The sequence below is a fragment of the Geotrypetes seraphini genome, chromosome 11, assembly GCF_902459505.1.
Source record: "Geotrypetes seraphini chromosome 11, aGeoSer1.1, whole genome shotgun sequence".
NCBI lineage: Eukaryota > Metazoa > Chordata > Amphibia > Gymnophiona > Dermophiidae > Geotrypetes > Geotrypetes seraphini.
In genome coordinates, this window is record NC_047094.1 from 28,546,729 (window position 1) to 28,563,135 (window position 16,407).

Sequence of the window (16,407 nt, forward strand, 5' to 3'; positions counted from 1 at the left end):
AAGTTCTGGGGCAGTTTGTCAAAGGCTTAGAAACTACGTAGGTTAAGATGGATCTTAACAGGTAAAATGGCTGCATTACCTGACTAAAAGTAGGCACTTAAATTAAAGTGGAGGTCCTTTTACTAAGGCGCACTAACCTTAGCATTTAGCACGCACTAAATTGGTTAGCGCACCTTAGTAAAATGACCCCATAGTAACCTAAGGTACTTTGAGTATCTAAATGCTTTGAAAATGAGCCTTATAGTCAACCAGCCTACTTTACATTCCCTTTAGAGATCACTTAAAAGTAGGCATGTAGTCTTTTTTCCACATAACCATCCAGTTTTCAAATGCAAAATATGCAAGTAATTTATGTTTTAAAGATCAAAGGAGTTTTATGCAGGCTGAAAAATAGATGTGAACTTTTTGTCAGTTGGGCAACTTTTAACCATTTTATGTGCTTGTTATATAGACGTAATAACTTCAAGTTGTAGGGATGAACCATACATAAATAATAAGGCAAACCAGAGTAGAAAGGGCCAACTTAAATCTAAATTTCAAATCCAAGTGTGTGTGTCATCAACAGGGCAAAAATGGGAGGTGGTTACCAAAATGTTAAGGATTTTGAAAAAAAAATTAAATAGTTCAGGTTTGCAAAAATCTATTAGTAAATGGTTATATGAATTTCCTATGGGAAATATACCACAGAAGCTAAACATTATAATCAAAGCAAGCCTGAAACGCCACTATGCAGAATCCTATATAATAAAACCCTAACCGCGCATGTGCACTCTTTAACTGCGTGCTTCCATGATCCATAGGTCTGTGGCCACATGAGTGCGCATGCGCGAGTCCCCAGCCTTCTTCCCAGCACCTACCTACACTCGCCGACAGGACTGGCTGCCAGCGCTGGACTCCCTGCTCTCCACAATATTCGGCTCCTCTCACCAGCGTCAGAGAAGGCTTCCGACGCTGGCGGGGATCGAGAGGAGCCGCGGCGACACCTCGCGGGAAGGGAAGCGCCGAAAAAAACACTCCAGCCGCTACGTTCTTCACGGTCCCGACTCCAAAACTGCCGATTCCAGCAGCGTGTGCAGCACTCTACACACGCTGCTTCGGGACCTTCTACTGCCCTGATTTGCTCTGCCACGTCTCTGATGATGTCATCAGGGACGTGCCAGAGTAAATCAGGGCAGTAGAAGGCCCCGAAGCAGTGTGTGTAGAGTGCTGCACACGCTGCTGGAATCAGCAGGTTTGTCGGGACCGTGGGCAGGGAAGGGGGATAAGGGAAACGCTACTGCTGCACAGGGAAGTGGTGTGGGGGGAAATGCTGCTGCACAGGACATGGAGGGGGAGGGAATGCTGCTGTGGCTGCTGCACAGGGAAGTGGGGGGAAAGAAAGACAGGCAGCTAGCACCCGTTACTGTAACGGGCTAAAATACTAGTCTTATATAACAGCTGAGTAATTTGTGCTGTTCATTTTATAACCATCAGCAGCTCCTGTACTCATCCCCACCTTCTTCTGTTTTATTTTCTTCCCCTTCAAATACTAGTCCAAACAAGAGTCCAGGTTTCTAATTTTTTTAAACAAGTTGCATAAGGCAACTCTTGTCTAAAAAAAAAATTATATCTTTGTACCTACAGTTGTCTTAAAAACTGCTGAATAGGGTTTTGGTTTTCCCCGGGTTAATAAAACACTCGTGAAAAGCAGAATTCACACTGGAAGTGCTAATAAATCTTCATTATATGTGACCCCGGTGGGGTATTAGTAACTGGTATTGAGCTGTGAATGTGTACTATACTAAGAAAATCATAATCAAAGACAAGGGCTGGAAGGACCATGGAGTCCCCTCACTGCTCTTAAAATCCTCCCGTGACAAAGAATTCAGCAAGTTCCCTTGCTAACTTGTTCCAGTGGTCTGATTGCCTTTTACACTTGAAAAAAAAAAGTTGTAGGGCTTTCTCTGGCTTTGTCCCTTGCTAGAGAGGGAAAAACTGATCAACATCCTCAGTGTTAAACCCCTTTTATGGACTGTAGTTGAACACTTCTGTTTAAACATTACTATTCCTGTAGGAAGCTATACAATAGGCACTGATTGTAAATCTGGTGGTCAGCAATGAGAAGGTTGATAAAGCCAGTGCTGCTATTGGAATGACTCTTTGTTGTGTGACTTTAGAAAGTGCAATAACGTCCACAAATACCTCTCTGTCTCTTTGAGATGAATTAGTATTTCAGAGGACAAAGTGACAGCGCTGCATTAAAAGAACAGGTGCAGTTGAAATAATGATCAGAAAATTGTACTCCTTTTATGATTTGTGTAAAATTGCCTTTTATTTCCACTGGAAGAAGATCCTAATAAACAATGTGTTTTTATTAAATAAACATCTTGTCCATATGCATAGCATGAAAAAAACATCTTTTGTTATAAACCATGTTAGAGGTGTTGTCTAGTGACTAGAGCAGAAGTTATCAACTGTTATCCAACCGAGGACCCCTGCTTCATTCATTATGTTTCATGTGATCTTGCTAGGTTACCATTTAAATTTTTTTTTTCTTTTGCCGACACCATCTTTCTACTTCATCTCCCTCTATGCATTCACTTGCCCACTTTCCACCTCTGTACCTCCATCTTCTTACTGCTCATCATAAAGATTTGTTTTAACAATAATTTTGTTATAGATTCTTTTGGACGCATGCTTATCTTTCTATACCACCCTTATCAAGGGCAACAGCGTGGGTTCACAATGTCATCAGTTAAGAATATTGGAGGTTTAGGGTGGTTTAAAACAAAAGTAGAGAGGAAAAAGGGACAAAAGCAAACTGAAAAACCACCTTTATGATATAGCTTTCAATCCTTAACACTACTCCTCTGCACTCTAACCCAACCCGCCGATTAACAGTTCCCCTTAACTATATCCATGACATTCAATTTGTCTGTCTTGGCTGTTTAGATTGTAAGCTCTTTCAAGCAAGTCTGTCTTTGTGGCTCTGTACAGTGCTGCGTGCGTCTGGTAGCACTATAGAAATGTTTAGTAGGAGGAGGAGGAGGAGGAAGAGGCAGAAATCCCAAGTAGAGCCACTCCGCCTATCAGAGTCAATGCTGGGCCATCACAAAAGCGTTTAAGAAGTAAACCTTGAGGCCAGCCTTCAATCTGGGCATTGATGATTCAAGCCGAAGATACTGCAGAAGTGAGTTCCTTAACAGAAGGAGCAAGGATGAAGAAGGCTGATTCGAGAGTGGATTGAGATTTGATATACTGCTTGGACAAGGTGTAATAAGCAGTTTACAGTAAAAATCAAGTTAAGCTTGTGCTAGAGAAGGGACAAATGAACAATTACCATCTGTGATTGCAAAGTTTGGACAGGCATATACAGAATTAAAGTATGAAAAAGGTGATATGGTAGATTCCTCTATATCGCTCCATGTTGTAACCTCACCTTGAGCATTGCATATGGTTGTGGTTGCCATATCTCAAAAATTCATTGGCAGGAAGGAGTAGGCTTACCTCCTGCCAATTTTCTCTTGCATTGGGGGGAAGGGAGTTGCTATGGCAGGAGGGAGTGGGCATCCCTTCTGCCATTTTTTCTCACTGGGGGGGGAGATCTGGAGGGAGTGGGCATTCCTCAGGTGGTTTTTGCTGTTGGGGGGAGAGGGGGTTGGTCCCTAGTGCTGGTTTGTCAGGGAGGGCTGTCAACGGGTGTGGGTTCTTTTTTTCAATAGGGTAGATGATTGTGCGTGTGTAACACACAGCATCTGTGCCCATTTAAAAAAAAGAAAAAAATACAATTTCTAGTCTCAAACAGCTGAGTGGCAGGAGGCTGCTTTTGGTGGTCTGAATCACAAGAAGTTATCTTTTTGACTCCCCAGCTATGAGGCGTTTGTTTGCAAGTCACGCAGTTATGCTATTCCAGCTCTAGTATTAACTTGGATTCAATTTGAACCAGCTTCAAAGAAGGTTTGGATAGGTTCCTAGAGGACAAAGGGATTGAGGGGTACAGATAGGAGTAGAGGTAGGTTATAGAAATAGTCAGGGACCACTGCTCAGGCAATAGGCCTGATGGGCCGCCGCGGGAGCGGACCGCTGGGCGAGATGGACCTCTGGTCTTCCTCAGTGGAGGCAACTTCTTATGTTCTTACATCGGGTCTCCTGAAGCAGGGAACGAAATGGGGCCACGTTGGGACCCCCTCACTCCTGTTTAACAGCTAAGTGGACTTTTTCATTAAGTATGCAGTGACGTTTGCAAGATATTAACAAGAACAAACTAGTTATTTTGAACTTTTGAAACAGTTGAACTTTTTAGCCTTTCCAGGTTGTGTTCAAAAAACATTTTCATAGAATAACAATGACTGGAAGGTAAACTCTTTACCCCCAAGGGAGGTCTTGTAGCCTTCCTTTCAGAGTTTCATATCTCTGAGTAATTTTATAAAATATTTCTTGATCACCCTTCAAAGGCTTGTCTATATTTACATGGTCAGTTATATGTTTATCCCAGGACAAGCAGGCAGCATATTCTTAACACATGGGTGACGTCACCGACGGAGCCCTCGGTACGGACCTTTTTAACTAGAAGTTTCTAGTTGGCCGCACCGCGCGTGCGCGAGTGCCTTCCCGCCCGACGGAGGAGTGCGTGGTCCCCAGTTTCTTCGTTTCCGCGGAGCGAAGAAGACGCGTGTATTTTTTCAACGACCGTTGAATCACTTTTCTGCCTTCCCGCTCGCGCTTTTTTCCTGAATTTTTCTTTCCTTACCTTCGGGTTTAATTTTCTTTAATTTGCAAAAAAAAAAAAAAAAAAATACTTTGATTTTTCCCTTTCTTTCGTTTTTGCCCCGGCGGGGCCTGTTGCCATTATACAGGCCTCGGACTTCGATTTTGCGGAGGCTATCTTCCCCTTCATGCCCCCGCAGGTCGGTTTTAAGAAGTGCCAGCGGTTTGCACGCCCGATCTCCATAACTGACCCACACAATTGGTGTTTGCAGTGTCTGGGTCCGGAGCATCGGGCGGACTCCTGCACCCGCTGTGCCACTCTGCAAAAACGAACTCTTAAAAACCGAAGAATCCAACAAACCCTTCTCTTCGGCACCGAGTCGGCGATGGACTCCTCATCTTCAACGGCGGTACCTCCAAAATCGGCACCGTCATCCTCGACGCCGACCGACCCCGCATCGGCGTCGCAGGCGCCAGGTAAGCCGGCTAAGAAGCCTTCCTCTTCCCTCGAGCGCCCTCCAGCTACGGTGGCGACACCGTCCCTACCGGCATCGCACCGGTCCCGCAAACGCTCCGCCCCGATCTCGGTGAGTGCCTCGTCATCGGCCTCCTCATCGCCGGGGCGTGGAGCGGCATCAAAGGAACCGAAGAAAAAGAAAGCGGTTCCGATGCCACCCCTGGATGACCGTATCTCGGCCATCCTACAAGCTCAGCTCAAGGAGCAGTTGAAGAAACAACTTGAACAACTGTTACCCTCTATCTTGGCACCGCTCCTTCCGGTACCAGACCGGCCCGAGCCCCGCACCGAGCCCCCGGTGTCCACTCCTACGGTACCGGTGGACACCTCTATGCCGATCCTTTCGGCCCAGCAACTTCATGGCGATCCGGTGGTTCATTCCCAGGCCACATTGGATCCTTCTCGGCACCAGGCGGCACGGCATGCTTCTCGGGACCGAGATCGACGCCGATCGTCCTCCCCTGGTGCCGTTTCCGTCCGCTCTGGTAAGTCTTTGTCCAAGACTCGCCACACCGCGCCCTCCACCCCGGTGTCTCGACATGCACCAGAGATCAGGGACCCTGATTTATGGGAGGAGACTCCTCTCGGTACCGAGGAGGATCCCTCCTCATCTGATGAGGAACCATCGGCACCCGATGCCACATCTAAACCAGAACAGTCCTCATTTTCTAAGTTTCTGAGGGAAATGTCTGCAGCCCTGTCCCTTCCCTTAGAATCTGACTCAAAGAAGTCTCAAGCCTTCCTGGAGGCTTTAGATTTCGAACAGCCTCCTAAAGAGTTTCTCAAGCTCCCCGTTCATGACATCCTACGGGAGACCTTTTACAAAAACTTAGAGAACCCCCTTACGGTACCGGGGGCTCCACGTAAGCTGGACAACCTTTATCGAGTCATCCCTATTCCGGGGTTCGACAAATCTCAATTGCCCCATGAGTCCCTTCTGGTGGAATCCACTTTAAAGAAGACTCAGGGCTCCAGTGTCTATGCCTCTACCCCTCCTGGCAGAGAAGGTAAGACCATGGACAAGTTTGGCAAGAGGCTTTACCAGAATGCCATGCTTGCCAACAGGGCAAACAACTATTCCTTCCATTTTTCTTTCTACCTAAAACACTTGGTCCAACAACTGTCTGCCCTCCAGAAGTATCTTCCTGAGCGCAAGGTCCCGCTGTTCCAACAACACATCTCTGGCCTTCTCCAAATGCGCAAATATATGGTCCGCTCTATTTACGACTCCTTCGAGCTCACCTCTCGGGCCTCTGCCATGGCCGTAGCCATGCGTCGCCTAGCCTGGCTCAGAGTTTCCGACCTGGACATCAACCACCAGGATCGTTTGGCCAACGCCCCCTGTCTCGGGGATGAACTCTTTGGAGAGTCACTGGATTCCACCACCCAGAAACTCTCGGCCCATGAAACCAGATGGGACACCCTGATCAAGCCGAAGAAGAAGGCTCCGCCTGCCCGACCCTATCGGCCTCAATCATCTTACCAGCGGAGGTTCTCAGCCAGGCCACTCAATCCGCCTCCCCAACAATCTCGGCGACCTCGCCAACAGCAGCACCACGCCCAGGCTCGATCTCAGGCCACTCAATCCTCTAAGCCACCTCAGCCTGCTAAGCAGTCTCAGCCCTTTTGACTCTTCTCTCCAGGGCATAGCCAGTCATCCACCCTCGCTGCCTCTTCCACAGCCTATCGGGGGTCGTCTCACCATTTTCTCCAGCCGTTGGGAAGTCATCACGTCGGACCAGTGGGTCCTCAACATCATCCGCCACGGCTACTCTCTCAACTTCCAGACTCGTCCACCGGACAACCTTCCCGTAGAGTCTGCTTCACACTCATCTCAAACCCCCCTCCTACTGAGGGAGGTTCAATCCCTCCTCCTTCTCAATGCCATCGAAGAAGTACCTCCAGATCAAAGGGGTCAGGGATTCTACTCCCGCTACTTCCTGGTTCCCAAAAAGACGGGAGACCTCCGTCCCATTCTCGATCTCAGGGACCTCAACAAGTGTCTGGTCAAGGAAAAGTTCAGAATGCTCTCCCTTGCCACGCTTTACCCTCTTCTTTCTCAACACGACTGGCTATGTTCCCTGGACCTCAAAGAGGCCTACACTCACATCTCCATCAATCAGAATTCTCGCCGCTACCTGCGGTTCCAGGTGCTACACCACCACTATCAGTACAAAGTGCTACCGTTTGGCCTCGCTTCCTCCCCCAGAGTCTTCACCAAGTGCCTTATAGTGGTGGCGGCCTTCCTCAGGTCTCACAACCTCCAGGTGTTCCCCTACTTGGACGATTGGTTGGTGAAAGCACCTACGTCTCAACTTGTGCTACAGGCTACTCATCACACCATCTCTCTCCTCCACCTCCTGGGGTTCGAGATCAACTACCCCAAGTCGCATCTGCTTCCCACCCAGCGACTTCAATTCATTGGAGCAGTTCTGGACACCACGCTGATGAGGGCCTTTCTTCCCTCTGATCGCCACCGGACCCTGCTCCATCTCTGCCGTCAGGTACTCATGCATCCCTCCATTCCTGCCCGACAGATGATGGTCCTCCTGGGTCACATGGCCTCGACGGTGCACGTCCTTCCTCTGGCACGTCTCCACCTTCGTACACCTCAGTGGACTCTCGCCAACCAATGGTCACAGACGACAGATCTTCTTTCTCATCCCATCTCTGTGACATCATCTCTTCAGCAATCTCTCCAATGGTGGTTGAACTCCTCAAATCTTTCCAGGGGTCTACTTTTTCATCTACCCCCTCACTCTATGATCATCACCACGGATGCGTCCCCCTATGCGTGGGGAGCTCACCTAGGAGATCTACGCACCCAGGGACTTTGGACCCCACAGGAGCGTCGTCATCACATAAATTTCCTGGAACTCAGAGCCATGTTCTACGCCCTCAAGGCTTTCCAACATCTTCTCTGCCCTCAAGTCCTCCTCCTGTGCACAGACAATCAAGTCGCCATGTACTACATAAACAAGCAAGGCGGCACCGGATCTCGCCCCCTTTGTTTGGAGGCTCTGCGCATCTGGACCTGGGCCACGGACCGCAATCTCTTTCTCAGGGCGGTCTATATCCAGGGCGAACAGAACTCTCTGGCCGACAATCTCAGCCGCATCCTTCAACCTCACGAGTGGATGTTGGACCCTCCGACTCTGCTCTCCATCTTTGCTCGATGGGGCACTCCGCAGGTGGACCTCTTTGCAGCACCTCACAACCATCAGCTGCCCCAATTCTGTTCCAGACTCTTCTCTCCTCACCGTCTGGCTCCGGATGCATTCCTGCTCGACTGGAGGGATCGGTTCCTGTATGCCTTCCCTCCACTTCCTCTGTTGTTGCGGACCTTGTCCAAACTCCGCAAGGACAACGCCACCATGATTCTTATCGCACCTCGGTGGCCTCGCCAACACTGGTTCTCACTCCTGCTCCAACTCAGCTCCAGGGAACCCATTCTCCTTCCTGTGTTTCCTACTCTACTTACGCAGCAACATCAGTCTCTACTGCATCCCAATCTGTCTTCGCTCCACCTGACAGCTTGGTTTCTCTCGGGCTGACCTCTCCAGAGAACCTATCTCAGCCGGTCCGCCTCATCTTGGATGCCTCCAGGAAGCCGGCCACCCTGCAATGTTACCATCAGAAATGGACCAGATTCTCCTCGTGGTGTCTCCGGCATCATCAGGAACCCACCTCCTTAGCGGTGGAAACTGTATTGGAATATTTGCTCTCGCTGTCCAATGCTGGCCTCAAAACTACCTCCATCAGAGTCCACCTCAGTGCCATCACTGCGTTTCATGAGCCTATCCTCGGAAAACCCCTCACGGCTCATCCTCTGGTTTCCAGATTTATGAGAGGCCTCTTCAATATCAAACCACCTCTCAAGCCTCCTCCTGTCGTCTGGGACCTGAATGTGGTACTCTCAGCTCTCATGAAACCTCCATTCGAGCCTCTTGCCACAACTTCACTTAGACTCCTTACCTGGAAGGTGCTTTTCCTGATTGCCATCACCTCTGCCAGGAGGGTTAGCGAACTGCATGCACTGGTTGCCGACCCACCGTTCACTGTTTTTCACCATGACAAGGTTGTTCTGCGTACCCATCCTAAATTCCTCCCCAAGGTGGTCTCGGCTTTTCACCTCAACCAGTCCATTGTGTTGCCCGTCTTCTTCCCTAAGCCTCACTCGCATCCTGGGGAACAGGCGTTGCACACGCTGGATTGTAAGCGTGCCCTTGCTTACTACCTTGATCGTACCAGAGCTCACCGAACATCACCTCAGCTATTTTTATCTTTCGATCCCAACCGTTTGGGTCGTCCTGTCTCCAAACGGACACTTTCAAATTGGCTTGCTGCCTGTATTGCATTCTGCTATGCTCGGGCCGGTCTCTCACTGGAAGGAACTGTCACGGCCCACAGAATCCGAGCTATGGCTGCTTCTGTAGCTTTCCTCCGTTCCACGCCCATCGAGGAAATCTGCAAGGCGGCCACTTGGTCCTCAGTTCACACGTTCACTACTCACTACTGTCTGGATGCGTTCTCCAGACGGGATGGACACTTCGGCCAATCTGTGTTACAAAATTTATTTTCCTAATGGCCAACCATCCCACCTCCCTCTTTGTTAGCTTGGAGGTCACCCATGTGTTAAGAATATGCTGCCTGCTTGTCCTGGGATAAAGCACAGTTACTTACCGTAACAGGTGTTATCCAGGGACAGCAGGCAGATATTCTTACGTCCCACCCACCTCCCCGGGTTGGCTTCTTAGCTGGCTTATACTAACTGGGGACCACGCACTCCTCCGTCGGGCGGGAAGGCACTCGCGCACGCGCGGTGCGGCCAACTAGAAACTTCTAGTTAAAAAGGTCCGTACCGAGGGCTCCGTCGGTGACGTCACCCATGTGTTAAGAATATCTGCCTGCTGTCCCTGGATAACACCTGTTACGGTAAGTAACTGTGCTTTTTGGATTTTGACTCTTTCTGACCTAGCGTTTGTCGAATAATATCCCTGAACCTAATTCAGTAATAAGATAGATGTAAGGCAGAAAGTGAAAGAGAGAAAACCAGCAAATGGATAAAAAGGCCATGGAAACAGAGTTAAGAGCATAGACAAAAGGAAGCGCAACCAGAGACTGGGAAAGGACGATTAGAAAAATAAAATCGCCAGACAACAAGGTAGGAAAAATTATTTTATTTTCAATTTAGTGATTAAAAAATGTCAGCTTTGAGAATTAAATCTGCTGTCAATATTTTCCACTGTTCAGGAAGAAATGCATTTCTTTCTATTTCGCTGGTGTACTGCATGCAGGAGTCTGGCATTTTAGGGTTTCGTTTGTGTATATTAGGCAGAAGGGCTCAGAGGTAAAATAACATTATTCGCCGATGACGCCAAACTAAGCAATGTAGTGGGCGAAAGCACAACGGAAAATAATCCAATGCCTGACAACATAATGCACTAACCTACTCCTACTGGAGCGTTGGTCTAGGACCTGGCAACTCAGCTTCAATGCCAAAAAATGCAAAGTCATGCACCTGGGCAGCCAAAATCCATGCAAGACTTATACCCTTAATGGCGAGATCCTAACAAGAACTGTAGCAGAATGAAACTTAGGGGTGATTGTCAGTGAGGACATGAAGGCTGCCAATCAAGTGGAGCAAGCTTCATCTAAGGCAAGACAAATCTTAGGTTGCATACGCAGGAGTTTCGTCAGCCGTAAGCCTGAAGTCATTATGCCACTGTATAGATCCATGGTGAGGCCCCACCTGGAATACTGTGTGCAATTCTGGAGGCCACATTATCGCAAGGATGTGCTGAGACTGGAGTCGGTCCAGAGAAATGGCCACCCGGATGGTCTCGGGACTCAAGGATCTCCCGTACGAGGAACAGCTAGATAAATTGCAGCTATACTCACTCGAGAAACTCAGAGAGAGGGGAGACATGATCGAGAAGTTCAAGTATCTCACGGGCCGCATCGAGGCGGAAGAAGATATCTTCTTTTTCAAGGGTCCCACGGCAACAAGAGGGCATCCGTGGAAAATCAGGGGCGGGAAACTGCACGGTGACACCAGGAAATTCTTTTTCACTGAAAGGGTGGTTGATCGCTGGAATAGTCTTCCACTTCAGGTGATTGTGGCTAGCAGCGTGCCTGATTTAAAGGCCACGTGGGATCTATTCACAGAGTAAAGGGAGAGGAGGGTCATTAGGGTGGGCAGACTGGATGGGCCGTGGCCCTTATCTGCTGTCTAATTCTATGTTTCTATGACTTTTATTTACTTAATTTGTTTTCTATCCCCTTTCCCCCAAAGAGCTCATAACTGGTTACAGGTTAAACATACATAATATACAGTTAACAGGTTACAATTTGCACTGGCTTTGCCGTAATTTCAGTACAAGTTTACAATACAAGTTTTTATCCTAACTTCACACATACTATTTTAATTTGTGGTCCTATAGTTGCATAAGGTTTATCTGTGTTCTGCAAGGGTAACAGGTTACAATTTGCACTGGCTTTGCCATAATTTCAGTACAAGTTTACAATACAAGTTTTTATCCTAACTTCACACATACTATTTTAATTTGTGGTCCTATATTTGCATAAGGTTTATCTGTGTTCTGCAAGGGTGACCAAGGCTAGATGTTATACTAGGAATGAATGTCATGGCCCCAAGTAGGAAGACATTTGCCAGCTCTCCTTCACCCCCCTTTTGGACCCAAAATGACCCTCACTTAAAAATTAGCAAAGCCCACTGCCCCCAAATTTAAAGCAGAGGTTCCCAAACTAAGGGTTGTAGGCTTTACATGTTCTTTAGAACAAATATTCTGCCCTTTTCCTGTCCCTAAATTAAGGTTTGTTTGGGGTGGGTTGTTGGTTTGGGTTGTTGTTGTTTTTTTTTTTGGGGGGGGGTACTATTTTTTTTTATTTATACCAATGTGATCTATCTTGTCTCTTATTCTCCCTCCTTCCACCAAGAAGGGGTTTTTCAGCCTTATTCTGAGCTGTCCAGCCAGATGTTTTTCTTTGCTTTAGTTTCCCACTAGCAACAAGCCCAGCACTAGTGAGCAACAGGGCAAGGAAGTGCCTCCAAAGCCTGGGCCTGCTAAACCTGCAAAATGCAAATCTACCCAATTGTTTTTGAGTAGAGCTCAGCCCTAGCATGCACCTATCATGGGATAACACTGTTACAATCAGGGAAAGAGATGCAGGGCTGGGGTATATGTTGATCTTTGCCCAATACACCCCTCAAACATTCAACCCTCTTTTTAAGTTTTTATCCTTAATTTACCATGAACACACCACTCAGCAGGTTTCCAATGTGGTGCTCTGGCAGTCACCAAAGGATCCCCGTCCACAGCCAGAACTAGTCTTGCATGTGGACTAGAAAGGGTAAAAACCTCATTGGCTTTGTAAAATAAAAACAACCTCCTTACTGCCCCCACCTTGTTAGTTTAAATCACTTTCAAGTCTCCATTATATTAACTGCAAGGTAATGGCGGAATAAGTCACTAATGTAATGTAATTAAAAGCTAACCAGAAAACTTATACTCCCACAGTTCATCGATATGCTCTCAAATTCAAACTCATAACAGTTCAAAGTTCATATATGCACATGCAAATGATTTCAAACTTATCCTGCTGGTGTCATCCTGCTTAATATCAACCGCTGCGATGTGTTACCTTCGAACTGTGTGTTGCTCTGCGAATGTGTTGGTCTCCCCATCCCAGTGGTGCAACAGCAAATATGTGTGAAAATATAGTGTTCTTGGCAGCCCAGACTGCAAGTCTGTGTGTGTTGATGCTTCCTGCTCTCAGTGATATAGTGTCAATATGCAATACAGCACAGTTACTTACCGTAACAGGTGTTATCCAGGGACAGCAGGCAGATATTCTTGACTGATGGGTGACGGCACCGACGGAGCCCCGGTACGGACAATTTTAGAGTGATTGCACTCTAAGAACTTTAGAAAGTTCTAGCTCGGCCGCACCGCGCACGCGCGAGTGCCTTCCCGCCCGACAGAGGCGCGCGGTCCCTCAGTTAGTATAAGCCAGCTAAGAAGCCAACCCGGGGAGGTGGGTGGGACGCAAGAATATCTGCCTGCTGTCCCTGGATAACACCTGTTACGGTAAGTAACTGTGCTTTATCCCAGGACAAGCAGGCAGCATATTCTTGACTGATGGGTGACCTCCAAGCTAACAAAAAGAGGGATGGAGGGAAGGTTGGCCATTAAGAAAACAAATTTTGCAAAACAGATTGGCCGAAGTGTCCATCCCGTCTGGAGAAAGCATCCAGACAATAATGAGATGTAAAAGTGTGAACTGAGGACCAAGTAGCAGCCTTGCAGATTTCCTCAATAGGAGTGGAACGGAGGAAAGCTACAGATGCTGCCATTGCTCTGACTCTATGGGCCGTGACAGAACCTTCCAGTGTCAGTCCGGTCTGAGCATAACAGAATGAAATGCACGCTGCCAGCCAATTAGACAACGTACGTTTAGAAACGGGACGTCCCAATTTATTTGGATCAAAGGACAGAAAAAGTTGAGGAACTGATCTGTGGGGTTTCGTACGCTCTAGATAGTAAGCCAGAGCCCTTTTACAATCCAAAGTATGTAGAGCTTGTTCTCCAGAATGAGAATGAGGTTTTGGAAAGAAAACAGGTAGAACAATGGATTGGTTGAGATGAAATTCAGAGACAACCTTAGGGAGAAACTTTGGATGTGTACGCAGAACCACCTTGTCATGGTGAAAAACCGTAAAGGGTGGATCTGCGACCAGTGCATGAAGCTCACTGACCCTCCTGGCAGAGGTAAGGGCAATAAGGAAAAGCACTTTCCAAGTGAGAAACTTGAAAGGAGAGGTAGCCAAAGGTTCAAATGGAGGCTTCATTAAGGCAGAAAGAACCACATTGAGATCCCAGATAACAGGAGGGGCTTTAAGAGGTGGTTTCACATTGAAAAGCCCACGCATGAACCTGGACACCAGGGGATGAGCTGAGAGAAGTTTTCCATGGACTGGCTCATGAAAAGCTGAAATGGCACTGAGGTGGACTCTGATGGAAGAAGACTTAAGGCCAGAGTCAGACAAAGAGAGCAAATAGTCCAACAACGTCTTCACTGCCAGGGAAGTGGGATCAAGATGATGAAGAAAACACCAGGAGGAAAATCTCGTCCACTTCTGATGGTAACATTGCAGAGTGGTTGGTTTCCTGGAGGCATCCAGAATGGAACGAACAGGCTGAGATAAAAGAGTATCATGAGATGTCAGCCCGAGAGATACCAAGCTGTCAGGTGCAGAGACTGGAGGTTGGGATGTAGAAGGGTTTCCTGCTGTTGTGTAAGCAGAGAAGGAAACAGAGGAAGAAGAAAAGGTTCCCTGGAACTGAGTTGAAGTAGAAGGGAGAACCAATGTTGCCTGGGCCACCTCGGAGCAATCAGAATCATGGTGGCTCGTTCCCTCTTGAGCTTGAATAAGGTTCTCAACATTAGAGGCAGAGGAGGGAAGGCGTACAGGAACAGATTCGACCAGTCGAGGAGAAAAGCATTCGCTGCCAGACGGTGAGGAGAGTAAAGTCTGGAGCAGAATAGGGGCAGCTGGTGATTGTGAGGAGCTGCAAAGAGGTCTATCTGAGGAGTGCCCCATTGAGTGAAGATAGACTGCAGAGTTACAGGATCGAGTGTCCACTCGTGAGGCTGTAGAATTCTGCTGAGTTTGTCCGCTAAAGAATTCTGTGCTCCCTGAATGTAGATAGCTTTCAGGAAGAGATGGTGATCTATGGCCCAATTCCAGATCTTTTGGGCTTCTTGGCATAAAAGGCGAGAGCCTGTCCCACCCTGTTTGTTGATGTAGTACATCGCAACTTGATTGTCTGTGCACAACAGGAGGACCTGAGGAAAGAGAAGATGTTGGAAGGCCTTGAGGGCATAAAACATCGCTCTGAGTTCCAGGAAATTGATTTGATGCTTCTTTTCCTGGGCTGTCCAAAGACCTTGAGTCTGGAACTCGTTCAAGTGAGCTCCCCATGCATAAAGAGAGGCGTCGGTGGTGATGACCAGTTGATGAGGGGGCTGATGGAACAGAAGACCTCTGGATAGATTTGAGGATACCAACCACCATTGAAGAGACTGACGAAGAGATGATGTCACAGATATGTGTCGTGAGCAAGGATCCGTCGCTTGGGACCACTGAGTAGCAAGGGTCCATTGAGGAGTGCGCAGGTGAAGACGTGCGAGGGGTGTGACATGAACTGTGGAAGCCATGTGACCCAAGAGAATCATCATTCGCTTTGCTGAGATGGAAATCTGTTGAAGCACCTGCTGACAGAGAGAAAGAAGAGTTTGAAGACGGTTGGACGGTAGGAACGCTCTCATGAGGGTTGTGTCCAAGATAGCTCCTATGAATTGAAGCCTCTGAGTGGGGATGAGATGAGATTTGGGTAAATTGATCTCGAACCCTAGAATTTGAAGAAACCTGATGGTCTGGTTGGTGGCTTGGAGCACTGTCTGAGAAGAATTGGTCTTTATCAACCAATCGTCTAGGTAAGGAAACACCTGAAGGTGGTGGGAGCGTAGAAAAGCAGCTACCACAATCAGACATTTGGTAAACACTCTTGGAGAGGAGGCAAGGCCGAAGGGTAGCACCTTGTATTGGTAATGACAACGATTGACCATGAAGCGGAGGTATTGTCTGGAAGCCAGATTGACTGGTATGTGAGTGTATGCTTCTTTGAGATCGAGGGAACATAGCCAGTCGCCTTGATTCAGTAGAGGATAAAGAGTGGCTAGAGAGAGCATTTTGAACTTTTCTTTGACCAGATATTTGTTGAGATCGCGGAGATCTAGAATGGGTCTGAGATCTCCTGTTTTTTTGGGGACCAAAAAGTAACGGGAGTAGAATCCCTGTCCTTTTTGATCTAGAGGGACCTCCTCTATGGCATTTAGAATGAGAAGGGATTGAACCTCCTGGAGAAGAAGAAGAGACTGAGGTGTGTGCAAAGCAGACTCTTTTGGTTGACTTGGAGGAGGTAGAGATTGGAAGTTGAGAGAGTAGCCGTGTTGAATGATATTCAGGACCCACTGATCTGACGTGATAAGTTCCCAACGGCTTATGAAATAAGAAAGGCGTCCTCCAATAGGCTGTGGAATTTGGGTAGAAGGAGCAAGACTGGCTATGTTTTGGAGAACCAAGTCAAAAGGGCTGAGTGGACTTTTGAGCAGGTGTA